Here is a 12853-nt window from a genome sequence, read left to right on the forward strand (position 1 = left end):
TTCCACTGCCCTCAGAAGTTCTGTGGGTGGTGGCCTGGGAAAGGGCATTCCTTCTGGCAGCTCCTAGTTTGTGGAATTCCTTCTCCACAGAGATACATCTGGCACCATAATTAGCTAACTTCTGACACATATAGAATTGCTGTGTAAAGATTATGATGTAATCAGGATTGTTACTATAGCTAGCACTGGTAAACACATTTTTTTTTCATTGTAGTACTTACTTACAACAGGAATTTGTATTGACCATTTCATTTATCTAAGGTAAATATCATTTATTTAACCTGCAACTGTGGCTCACAATAGTTTGGACCTTGGAAAAGGTCACTGTACCACAGCCCATTGTTCAGTGCTTACGGTAATGCTATTTTGTATTAGTAAATAAATACAGGTTGCATTCTTCAAGGACATGCTCCTGGCTGCCCCTGAACGATGCACAATTTTTCAGTGTCAAGCACAATAAAATTTTGTTAATCTCTGTTAGACCAAATGATACACCAGAACGTTTAGCACAGGTGACACCACCTAAAAGATGGAATGTGTATGCACACCTACCTCCCCCATGCTAATTGTTACCTCTTCCTTGGGAGATTGTGTATCTATGTAACTACTTCAGACTGTGTTTGAATGTTTCCCTTTCTATACATGAAAAGCTAACGTCAATAAGATGAGTCATCTACCTGATTTACTCATGATCCAAACGTGCAAGGAATGCACTTGCAGTTGGACCCTGCTACAGTCGAGAAAGGACTGTATCACATGTTATTTCTGCACATATAAATTTTCAGTGACAACATCCTTCTATTTGACATAACTTTTTCCCACATGGATCACTTGAAAATTGTTGAGAGTCTTGACAGACCACTTGGTGATTTTCCTGACTGTTGTAGTAGTTGTAATGTGCTGTGCTAGATGCTGTACAATTTTAGTTGTATTTTACTGCTTCTTTTATGTCTTATTACCTTGTGTGTCCATAACATTGAAACTGTAATACAAAAAACACAATATAAGAAATAAAAGCAATTAAAATACAATTAAAATCAACATGAATATTTGATGTGATTGATGTCTATTGATTTCAACCACAAATTGATAGACACACTGTGGACCACATGAATGAAACTTGCAGACCACTTGTGGTCTATGGACCACAGTTTAGGAACTCCTGACATAAGGATTGCATAATAACAGGTAAGGAGTTGCAAAGAGACCCATTCCTCATAGCAAGATTGTACTTTCCCTTATGCAAATTGTATATTGCGCTGTTGGTGTCAATTGAGGGCTTTCCTGCTACAATAAAGAGATAATGTAGTGGCACAAAGTTAGAAGTTGTTTAAAAAGCTCAGAGGTGATCCTGTTGTGTGGCAAGATGAGGTGGGTGCCTCAGCAGGCATATTTTGGGCGCTGTTAAAAGGTGGCATCAGAGTGGGACATTTGATTTACAGGAGACAATAATCTGAGCTCATTCAGTAGAGCAATGAGACTCTTAATTCCAGGATCATGGGTTTGAGCCCCACACTGGGTGAAACATTCCTGCATTGCAGGGGGTTGGACTAGAGATGACCCTCATGATCCCTTCCAACTCTACAATTCTATTGTTCTCCTGTGCAAGCTGCACTGAGGTGTGGGAGCTAGTGGGGTTGTCCCCCCTGCAGATACCGAAGTATCTTGGGCTGGGCGCCTCCCACCTCGGCCTAAGCTCCTTTAACCCTCTTGTTTCCAACAACCCTGCTGCAGGGGGGGGGGGGCAGTCTGCGGCTTATACTGTATGTCCTTGCAAGGCATTTGAAACTTTACAAAGCAGCCTTGCTAAGTGAGGAACTAGAAGGTGCAGGATTTGCACATTATGGTACTCGGTGCAACTGGCTCTTTCCTGCTTCCTGAGGCCATGTCTTGAGCACACCACTCCTTATACGCAAAAGAGCATCCACGGCAGTAGAAGCAGCAGCAATAAAAACTGCGGAGCCAAGCGAGCCTCACGAAATCAGAAAGAGGACAATCCCAACGGACAAGTTTCGTAGGGAGCCGAGAGACTCCCAGCCTATGCACGCTTTTCTGAGGGGAAAGATCCACGGTATTCAATGCGATTTACTTCCCAGATTGCCCTGCTAAGTTTCCTTGGAGGCTGGAATGGTGGGGCAGAGCGGCGGCTGCAGCCGGTTTTTGAAATGCAACTTTTTTCAAAGCGAAGACCAAGTTCTCTCAGAGCGCCCGCCCTTCTGTTACCGAGAGAAAAGCGAAGGGGAGACGGGAAAGTCCCACCGCCCCTTCCTCCTCCTCCTCCTCCTCCTCCTCCCTGAGGTGGGGCCGGCCGGCCTCTGAGGAGGGCGGGGGGGAGGGGGTTGCAGGGAGGAACGTCTCCGCGCTCTGCGCTACTTTGTCCCTGCGAGGCCCCTGTACTACCCGCGGTGCCCAGGCTGTGCGGCTGTGGAGAAAAGTTTCTGCATGCGCGAAGGGGCTGAAGAGCCGGCTGGGGACCGAGAGGCGGGAAAAAGCCGCCGCCGCCACGGCAGGGCAGCGGGGTCGGTGAGGTGTGTGCGTTTGCCGCTGCGAAGCGAGGGGGAAGGAGGGTGGCAGCCAGGGAGGGAGGCTGCAAGTTGTCCGGTTGCCATGACGACGAAGAGGATGCCGGCTGCATTTGGGCGCCCGGAGCGGCCGCTTCCAGGGAGGGGAGCGCAGCATCTCCGCCGCTTGTGGGCGCTTTTCGGGGTTGCCGGGTGAAGGAGGGACCTGCTTGTGTTTTTGTCAGTCAGCTTCCTTTGGGGTCCCTCACAAGTGACTTATTCGGAGATTCTGCCGTGTTATCCGCTCTCAGAGGGGCCGGCCGGGTTAGGCTGCAGCAGCAAAAGCAACGTAGAGGCTGGTGGCAGCTTACTCTGCTATTATAGTTTAATAAATCGATCTAAGGCGTTGCATGAATATATACGCGCGGTAGGCACGCTTGTGGAGGACGGAGGAGAGGTACATCTCCTCTGGCAGTGATGTTGCAGCTTTAAATGCACGTGTTATTTATTTATTCATTTGATTTATTTATAAAAGCACTTATACACTGCTATAGCGTAAGCCATCTCCAAGCGGTTTACAGCAATAGTATCTTCACAGAATAAAAGTGCATTAAAAATTAAAATCAGATGTATTCTTAATTGCCTGTGTAAACTTGGTAGCAGAGAAAGGTTTTTTGCAGGCTGAAATAGAAGGTGCCTGCTGAATCTCTGTTGGCAGAGCATTCCACAGGACAGGGTTGATAACACCAAAGGCTCCGTTTCTTGTTGCTGTCAGGTGAGCCTTGCCAGCTCTGGGGAAGACTAATGATGCCCAGTGATCAAGCCGGGGTAGAAGAGTTTAGGCTGCCCTTAAGGTACCCTGGACATAAGGCTTTTAAAATTAATACAATGGCTTTGAACCTGGTTTGGTCGTAGATATGCAGCCAGTGCAGATGTTTTTTAAAAATGCCACATGATGTTGGCAATGTGCCCCCATCCACAGTCCTCGCCAGCAAAAGCTTCTGATCCAGGCCTTAAGGAAGCCCCACGCAGAGTGCAGTAATCCAGCCTTGAGATTGGCAATAAATGGACTTTAGTGGCCAGGCTATTCCAGGAATAGCTATAGCTGGTGAAATAGGCAGAGCAGGTAAAAGGCACTCCTATCCACAGAGGACACTTGACACTCTAGTGACAGAGATGTGTTGAGGAGTATCCCCAAGCTATGCACCTTTTCTTTCTTATCTTGCAACTGATAAGTTGCCTATCTCCTGCACACAGAAACTATCTATCCAAAGAGACTCCATCTTGCCAGGAATCAACAGTTTATTGGCCCCTTCAGATGCAGATCCAGAGCTTTCATATGTTCATATGAGCTTTCATATATTCAGAGCTTTCATATCTCCTGATTCAGATGTTAGGGAGCAATAGACACCTTGCTCTAAAGTTCCTAATGACTTTCCTTCCCAATGTGGTGCCTGTCAAATGAATAGATGCCTGCTACTTTATCTTGTCCTTCAGAGTTAGAGAAAGAATCAGATTCCTGGGTGGCAGCAATGATTAGGCTTTCAGTCTGCCAATAGTCTTGGATTTTTCCAGGCCTTTTATTCTTTTTTTGGGAGTACATAACTTTAAGGAAATACATTATTTCAGAACCTTCTTGTTTCCTGCACTAAGCAGTCCTGGTGCCATAAGGCAACATGGAAAGTGTTTTTCATAAACTCACAGTTCTCTGCAGAAATATTACTGCACTTTCGTAGATTATTGTTTTGTTACTGTTATACAATTCAAACTGGAATGTTGTCTTTGTAGTTTTTACAGAATTGTCTGAATCAGGAAAAACTATCCCAGCAGTTAAGCATTTTTAATCAGAAGTAAGTCCCACACAGTTCAGTAGGTCTAACTTTCATGTGATTATGCTTAGGACAGCAGCCTTAAAGTGTTTTCTCATATGAGACCTAAATTGATTTGGAGCTTTTTGTATGCTGTTTGTATACAATGAGCATAGCGTGTGACATAAACTTTATGCAAAAATATAGCACAGAGAGAAAACATTTGGAATGCAATGTAAATTTTATATTGCTTAGTATTCCAAACCCAGATGAAGCAATGGCTGCTTTTAAGGTTGGCATATGTTTTAGAAAGTTCTTTCTAATATACCATCTAAACCTCTTTGGTTACAGTTTAAGACAGGAACTGGGACCCTGTGGCTCACCAGATATTGTTTAACTCCAATTCCCACCAGCTGTAACCAGCATGGCTAATGGTTAGGTATGATGGGAGTTGCAGTCCATCAATATCTAGAAGGCCACAGGCTCGCCATTCCTGGTTTAAGATTTCCATATGTCTCTGGCTGTTACTTTTTCATTCTTATGTTCATGCTCCCTCTGGTGGGTTATAGCTATGTGCACATCCATAGGATACAAAAGTCAATAAAAGATTTTTACTGGGCAAGGTGCTATCTAGCATTCTTATATGAGGCTACTTATCTAGATCCATTTCAATCTCATTATGGTCCATTTCCATCACTAAAACAGCCTTGGTTACCCTGATATGTTATCTGGTTGGGAGACCAGAGGAGAGTGTGACCTTACTATTTTTTCTGCCACTCGCAGTGGCTTTTGGTTTCCATAACCAGGGGTAAAGGTAAAGGGACCCCTGGCACTTAAGTCCAGTCGCGAACGACTCTGGGGTTGCAGTGCTCATCTTGCTTTACAGGCTGAGGGAGTTGGTGTTTGTCTGCTCCACAGACAGTTTTTCCGGGTCATGTGGCCAGCATGACTAAGCCGCTTCTGGCGAACCAGAGCAGCATATGGAAACGCTGTTTACCTTCCCGCCAGAGTGGTACCTATTTATCTACTCACACTTTTTGGCATGCTTTTGAACTGCTAGGTTGGCAGGAGCTGGGACCGAGCAACGAGAACTCACCCTGTCTCAGGGATTTGAACCACTGACCTTTTGATTGGCAAGCCCAAGGCTCAATGGTTTAGACCAAGGGTAGCCAACCTTTTTATACCTACCACCCACTAATGCATCTTTCTTGATGGTAAAATTTCTTTACCACCCACCAGTGCTCGATGGAAGGAGGATTCAGATTGTGCCGGAGAACCCCCTACCACCCACCTAGAATTCTGAAATGCCCACTAGTGGGCGGTAGGGACCAGGTTGACAACCCCTGCCATAGACCATGCTGAATTGGCTGATTGAGTTGGGAATTAGAGACTCTGCTGTGAAGTGGTTACATTCCTATCTGGAGAGCAACTTTCAGAAGTTGCTGGGAGACTGTTGCTTAGCCCCCTGGCTTTTAATATTCTGAGTTCTGTGGGGTTTTTAATATTCTGAGTTCTTGTCTCCCATGCTATTCAGCATTTACATGGAACCATCTTGCTGTTTTTATCTGATTTGTTCAGAAATGTTATACAACTAGCAATGGCTTACAGCAGAAATGAAACTGCAGTGTAGTTTCTAAAGTGCTCTAAAGTAGCACTTTAGAGGCTAGCAAAATGCATTATTCCTTAAGTGTGCATGGATTACAAAAAAAGAGACATCTGATCCTGTGGATTTTAGTCCCTAAAACCTTAGGCCATAATAAATTTGTTAGCCATTAAGGTAGTAGCATTGTTCTTTTTGTTGTTTTGCTCAAATGGTCTACTTTACAGAGTTGTGATGGTAAAAAAACATTTTGGCAAAATTAAATTTAAATTAAAAGGCTATTTGTAAAATAGGGAGGAAGATGATGATGAGAAAACCAAAACAACTTGGCTGCACCCCATGAACTCCTAGCATCCTCACCAGGTCTAGTGGGCAGCCGCACCACTGATTCTTCTAATCATTTAATGGAAATGAACACATTTGCAACATGGAAGTTCTCTGTGTTGGTGGTATTTACTAGTTTTTATTATTGTAGACCAAACTATAACTTCTGAAAAACATATAGCCACTTGTTATAAAACAGCACACTGTGATACATCTCCAGAAGTGCTAACAAAGCTTACTGCCCATCATAGGCACAGTCTTGACCCTTGTTTCCTACATTACATGATTTCTGACAGAATTTTCAGCTACTTTATTAAATTTGATTAGATCACCCTTATTCTAAGAATGTATTCAATTATATGAATCTAATTCTTAAACTCCCTTCTGTGTTGTTGAAATAAAAGCTATCTTATGGCTACTGGGCCATAAGACACAAGGGCAATAGACTAAGATGATTACTCATTTTCTCTCTGCTTCTAAATGAGCAACTAATTATGTTATCTAATTTTCAATAGATAGTCATATTCACTCTCCTCAAGAATGTTCACGGCAGCCTGTAAAATAGATGCTTTGAATCAAGGATTCACAAATCATTAATTTGCTAAAACACATTAGGAAGGAATGGTGGGAGTAGTTTTTTTTTTTTGTAAGGGAGGAGAGAGAAGAAGCCAGCCGCCTTATCCAGAAAAAATTACAAAACAGGATAGGAGTTGGTTCTCTTTACCCTGTGAAACCAATAAGTTTAGTGTAGCACAATTTTGTCCATTTGCAACATTAACAGAAATGCTACCCCACTGAATTGGCACTACTTAGGTTCACGAGCTGCTCCTAGAAAAAACCTGCTAATTGTACTCCTTGACACTTAGTCCTCCCTGTGCATAACTTTATCATATTTTCTAGCTAGGAACCTCCTTCTTAACTGACATTCTCTATACTGTTGCAGCTGCAACCCTTCACCCTTAACAAGAACAGTTCTATTGGATCTACCTGTAAAACAGAATCTACCTGTAATACTGTAATACAGAATCCTCTGTAATTCAATTTCATTGGATGGAGTTCTAGTATGGAAAAGAGAGAAAAGTGCTATATTTCTCCCCAGCACACCTTCTCTACACTGTGCATGATTTTGTAGATTTCTATTATATGCTCCCTTAGTTACTTATGTCAATATTTATTAATGTGGTGGGAGGCTACCCAAAAAAAAAAAAAAGGTTCCCCCCTCGTTCCCACTATGAGAAAGCCTGTATGAGTCTAGCTTACGTATGTTAGAATATTCCTATTTTCATTGGAGAAATGTTGGAGTGTATCCAATGGGGAATTGCACACCTGTACAATCATATCTTTATGTTGTACAGACTGCATATCCAGACCATAGATATGATATAAGAGCCTTCTAACTTTCTCCAAAGAATGTTACATTTACAGTATGATGTAAACAGGGATACATTACACTGACTTGGACAGAATTGGGTTCTCTGTAGTGTGTTGAACAGGGCAGTCTAAAAGCAATTTTATTATGGGAATGTTCAAGCACTTGAGGAAGTGAACTAGACAAGAATGCAAAAATCCCACTGAAAGCAGTGCTCCTAGCAACTAGCGAAGGCCTGCAGTAAACATGAGCACAGCAAACTTCTTTGTTATGTGAACTTTTGTGGTTTCCATTTAACAATGGGGCTTTCTGGACAAGATTTTATATGCAGTTTGTTAATATGAATGTGGAGATGATCACAATGACTCAATTTCACTGTTAATATTTCTATCCCTTTATCTTAAGGGCAATCTCTTATTTAGGATCTTTTACACCTTTATCTGAATACAGTACATGCTTTGTTGTGGTCAGATTGTATGGTGATGGCGTTATTTATGTCCGGATCTTTCGAGCTTCTGTGTCAACAAAGTGGAATCAGTTCACAAAAATTTTGTGAAATATAACAACCAGGATATCGCACTGGGGGTATGAGCTAATGCAACAAGGTAGTATGGATTGATAAGTAAGATGCTGGTAGGATATTGCAGCAGAGTTTGGCAGGGCAGTAGTATGCAAAATAGTTCTGAAATTGGTAGAAAGGGCTTCCATTCAGCAGGGACCCATCTACTGTATATTGGTGCCAGCCCATACAAGTGGATTTTTTTTAAAAAAATTGCAAATCATTGCTGCCAATCTCTTTTTTGTCAGCTGTGTCACAGATGGGAGTCACGGGATGCAGTAGGTTTGAGCTTAGAAACATTTTACCAAAAAGGAGAACTGTTATTTTGGTTAATGGATACAACTGAGATTCAAATAATGTACTGCTATTATCCCCTCTCTGGAAATTAACTGAAAGGGAAGAGCTGCATCACTTGTTGTTGTTGTTTAGTTGTTTAGTCGTGTCCGACTCTTCGTGACCCCATGGACCAGAGAACGCCAGGCACTTAAGCTACATCACTTAATTTAAATGTATTCAAAAGTAGAACGAGAAGGGCTAGTGCAATTTTGTTGTGCAGTTATCCTGCATACGTATTTTGCAATATGTACCTCCCAACATCCATGATGAAGGAGGTAATTTCCTGATGATTTAGAGAGATCAAATTGCACATAACTTCTGTAGATTTAATATATTGTGCTGAGGATAGCTATAGATAAGAAACATTTTCTTTCACATAATGTTTGAATGGAACACTTAGGTGACTCTGAAGTGTAAACCACATTAATGTTTCTCCACTAAAATGCAAAACAGTGTATTGAGAAACAAATGCCAATTGAATGTGACTATACAAAGCAGATACTGTATCGTACTAAGGTGCCATCTGGTGGAAAAAACAAATGACAGAATTAAGGAAATCACTTAATACTTCCACCCAGGACTGGATTAACCATTAAGCAAAATAAGCACTTGCTTAGGGTATCAAGGGAAGGGGGCACCACAGATTCATTGCCAGATTTTGAGCATTAATGGTCACAAATTGCTCAGCTGAACGTTCATTCTCTCAGTTGAAGTATATTAAAAATCCCAACAGAACAACTGTGCAACGAGGTAGGCTGGATGCCTTATTATCTCTACTAAGTATGGAGGCATATGTCTTATGTAAGATTTGTTCTAAGGATCTGATCAAAGACTTTGCAATGAGAAAAAGTAGATTTTCCCCCCAAATATGAATAAAGTGGAAGTATACAAAAGTGGAAGTAAAAAAAAAAGCAGAGACATCACCTTACCAACAAAGGTCCATATGGTTAAAGCCATGGTTTTCCCAGTAGTGATGTATGGAAGTGAGAGCTGGACCATAAAGAAGGCTGATCGCCGAAGAATTGATGCTTTTGAATTATGGTGCTGGAGGAGACTCTTGAGAGTCCCATGGACTGCAAGAAGATCAAACCTCTCCATTCTGAAGGAAATCAGCCCTGAGTGCTCACTGGAAGGACAGATCGTGAAGCTGAGGCTCCAATACTTTGGCCACCTCATGAGAAGAGAAGACTCCCTGGAAAAGACCCTGATGTTGGGAAAGATGGAGGACACAAGGAGAAGGGGACGACAGAGGACGAGATGGTTGGACAGTGTTCTCGAAGCTACAAACATGAGTCTGACCAAACAGCGGGAGGCAGTGGAAAACAGGAGTGCCTGGCGTGCTCTGGTCCATGGGGTCACGAAGAGTCGGACATGACTAAACGACTAAACAACAACAACAACATACAAAAATAAACATTACTTTCCATCTTTCTGTAGGTTTTGTTTCATTTTTTTAAAAAAATTAATTAGATAAATATTGGGGCACGAAGATCTTTTAAGTGCCTATGACCTCCAAAGGTCTTAATCTGGCCCTGCTTCCACCACATGGTGCAAGATGTCAAGTGCTAAACCAGCCTTGAAAATAAGTCCAAACATTTACAAGCCTGTTGAATCTTTGCAAAATAAGCCCCCCCGCCCCCCGCACAGCAGAACTTTGCTTTCTTATGCTAGGCAGAGAGGCTGGGTAGAGGATGTAAGCTCTGCTCCATAAAACACCAGATGTAGCTGCAACCATTTTAAAAAGGGGAAATTCATTCCTCATGCAAGAGCAGCACAGAAGAAAGCCCAGGAAGAGCACTTTAAGGGGGGGCGGGGGGCGGGGACCCTTGCAGGTAGCATGCACAAATTTGCAATACTGCCAAGACAGAAGAGCACAATGCAGGAAGTGCTAAGAATGGATTTTTAAAATAATAATAAGATAGACGTGCGCACAATGGTTGCTCACTTTTTCTTAGGCTCTGTTAATAAATGTAACTATTTGTGGGATAATTTATTCCTGAGAAGACTAAAATAGGATTGCAGAACCCCCACTGCCTGAGGGGTGTGTTAAATTGTCTAGAAGATGCTTTGTCACAGAAGCTACAAAGAAGAGAGGTTTATGTTTATGGTGAATCCATGGCAGGATAAATTCTGTCAAGTTTTGTTAGTGGTCCATCAACCCCTCCCTTCCCTCCCTTCTTTTCTGGTCCCACTTTCCTCCTGAAGGAGCCTGGGGCACCTGGTTTGTCTTTCAGCCTGCACTGAGATGGGGATCAGTGTAGTATGTGTGGTCTGTATGCTTGCATGTGTGTGTGCATGTGAGAGTGTGCGCTCTAGGAATGTGTGTGCATTAGTGAGAGAATGTGTATACTCCTCCTAGTGTGTGCATGGGCACCCTCCTAATTCTGTTGTTGAATGTGATGCAAGGTCATAAACAGGATAGTTCTTTGTGCCCTCTCTATGCCCTCTGGCTTTTACCAGGGGGCAAGCTTATAGTTTGGCAGTTCCTGCCCTGTGGAACTCCTTGCCAATAGAGGTTTGGCAGGTGTCACCTCTGCTATTTTAAAATTGTGTTGTTCAGATAGGCCTTTGAAATACATTTTTTATTACTAACCATTTTTCACTGATATGTCATTGGCATTTTTACTGTTATTATTGCAGTACTGTGTTTATAAGCTGTTCAATGCCTTGTTATATTTTCTATGAAAGTGTGGTTTTGAAATAGCTAAATAATAAATGAATAATAATATCAGCTGAGGAATACAGGCCACAACAGAACTTAAGAGAACAGCGAGACATATAGGAGTGTTTGGAGACAGGGGTTTACTGAAAATCCATTGTTTAAAGATTTGATGCCAAACCATACAGCACACAGACTTCCCATTCTCTTATGCCATAAAGTGTAAATTGATTTTGGAAAGGATGAAGGAACTTCTATTGGCTTGATTAAAGAAATCACCAAGCCTTTCATGACAGTACAAAACTGCCACCTCGTGGAAAAAACAAATAACTACAGTGCTATGTAACTTTATTAATGAAAACACAGCTGTATTTGGGTCTTTTAATTTGGTTCTGATAATAAAATATTACAAACATTGAAAGTTAGTCCCGTAGGTTTTTAAAGTCATTTCCCAAATTAAAAAAAACATACTAGTTTATAGTACAGTTTTTAATTTCAGGATTGAAGCACCTTCTGGGGAGCTAAACTAGACAACTGTAGTTTATGCTTAGCACTTGATTTTCATTATAGCTGCACTTTTCCTTGAGCATAAGTTCCCAAGTTCACCTAAAAAAAGCCCTTTAAAAAACTTCTTATCAAGTTTGTACCTTTCAGCATTTAATTTTCTGTTTGCATCATTGTTGCGTTAAACTATAAGCTATATCACCCTTGGTCTTTGAGTGAAGCTTCATTGAAGGTATTGTCTTTATCATATGACAGACTTGTAAATAAATGTTAAACAATTTTGTTGAAGTTCAGAGGATAAAAAAGGTCAGCAGTCTGCCTTCTTTATTCCCGATAAAACTACAAAGATAATAGCTTTGATTTATTTCCCTTTGAGAAGAGAATAACACAGTGCAGTATAGAGAATTTTTCACACTAGATATCTACATGATTTACATACTCTTTTAGAGAATGCTGTTTTCTTCAACTTTCTCCCCCAAAGAAATGTTAGCTTCCTTGTCTTACATAGGCACACAAAATAGAAAGTCTGTAGTACATTCCATTTTTTCGAGATGAGTATTGTTCAATTTGTTTTAGCCTTTGACTTGAATATAATATCATTAATTTCAGCTTGTTAGCATGATGGAGTGGTGCAGTTTCTTCTGCTAACTCCAAAGCCATGTATATCTGTGCAGTTTTTTGTCTCCAACACCAGCTCTGTCTATGTCATTATCTGATGAGGAAGGTTGTTGTGTACAAAAACTATCATTGTTATAAATTAGTTCATTGATAAGGTGCTAGGAAACTTTTGGGTTTCTTTCTAGGCTGGACTTTGTGTACCAAAGTCTGCTGCTGTCTGAGAATATTTCTCAAATTAGGAGGGTGGACTTCCTGGATGAGTACGTCAAAGCGGCTCCTTTCCCTTCCTCCCCCACAACAAACACTCTGTGAGGTGAGTGGGGCTGAGAGACTTCACAGAAGTGTGACTGGCCCAAGGTCACCCAGCAGCTGCATGTGGAGGACCAGAGACGCGAACCCGGTTCCCCAGATTACGAGACTACCGCTCTTAACCACTACACCACACTGGCTCACAGTTTCAGGTTAAGAACGGACCTCCGGAACGAATTAAGTACTTAACCCGAGGTACCACTGTACTCAATTCAAAGGGCAAAGGGGGAATTCCTCAACTGCAGTTGCATCATAGCAGTCTAACT

The 12853-nt window shown here is 41.9% G+C and overlaps 1 protein-coding gene across 28 annotated transcripts in view; it reads left to right on the forward strand.

Annotated features, from left to right (window-relative positions):
• The first annotated feature begins 1482 nt into the window (after positions 1-1482).
• The window catches only part of STK33 (serine/threonine kinase 33), a 59281-nt gene continuing 47910 nt past the window's right edge, over positions 1483-12853 (forward strand). For 6 of the 28 annotated variants that reach the window (XM_083710026.1, XM_083710024.1, XM_083710039.1 and 3 more), the window contains exon 1: positions 2310-2528. The gene's annotated coding sequence lies outside the window, so the exon portion shown is untranslated. Of the gene's footprint in view, positions 2072-2297; positions 2529-12853 lie in introns of those variants that run through there. The other 22 variants (XM_083710035.1, XM_083710034.1, XM_083710036.1 and 19 more) reach the window with 10 other exon arrangements.

This window comes from Podarcis gaigeae, assembly GCF_964106915.1.
Source record: "Podarcis gaigeae genome assembly, chromosome: 1".
In the NCBI taxonomy this organism is placed as follows: Eukaryota; Metazoa; Chordata; class Lepidosauria; order Squamata; family Lacertidae; genus Podarcis; species Podarcis gaigeae.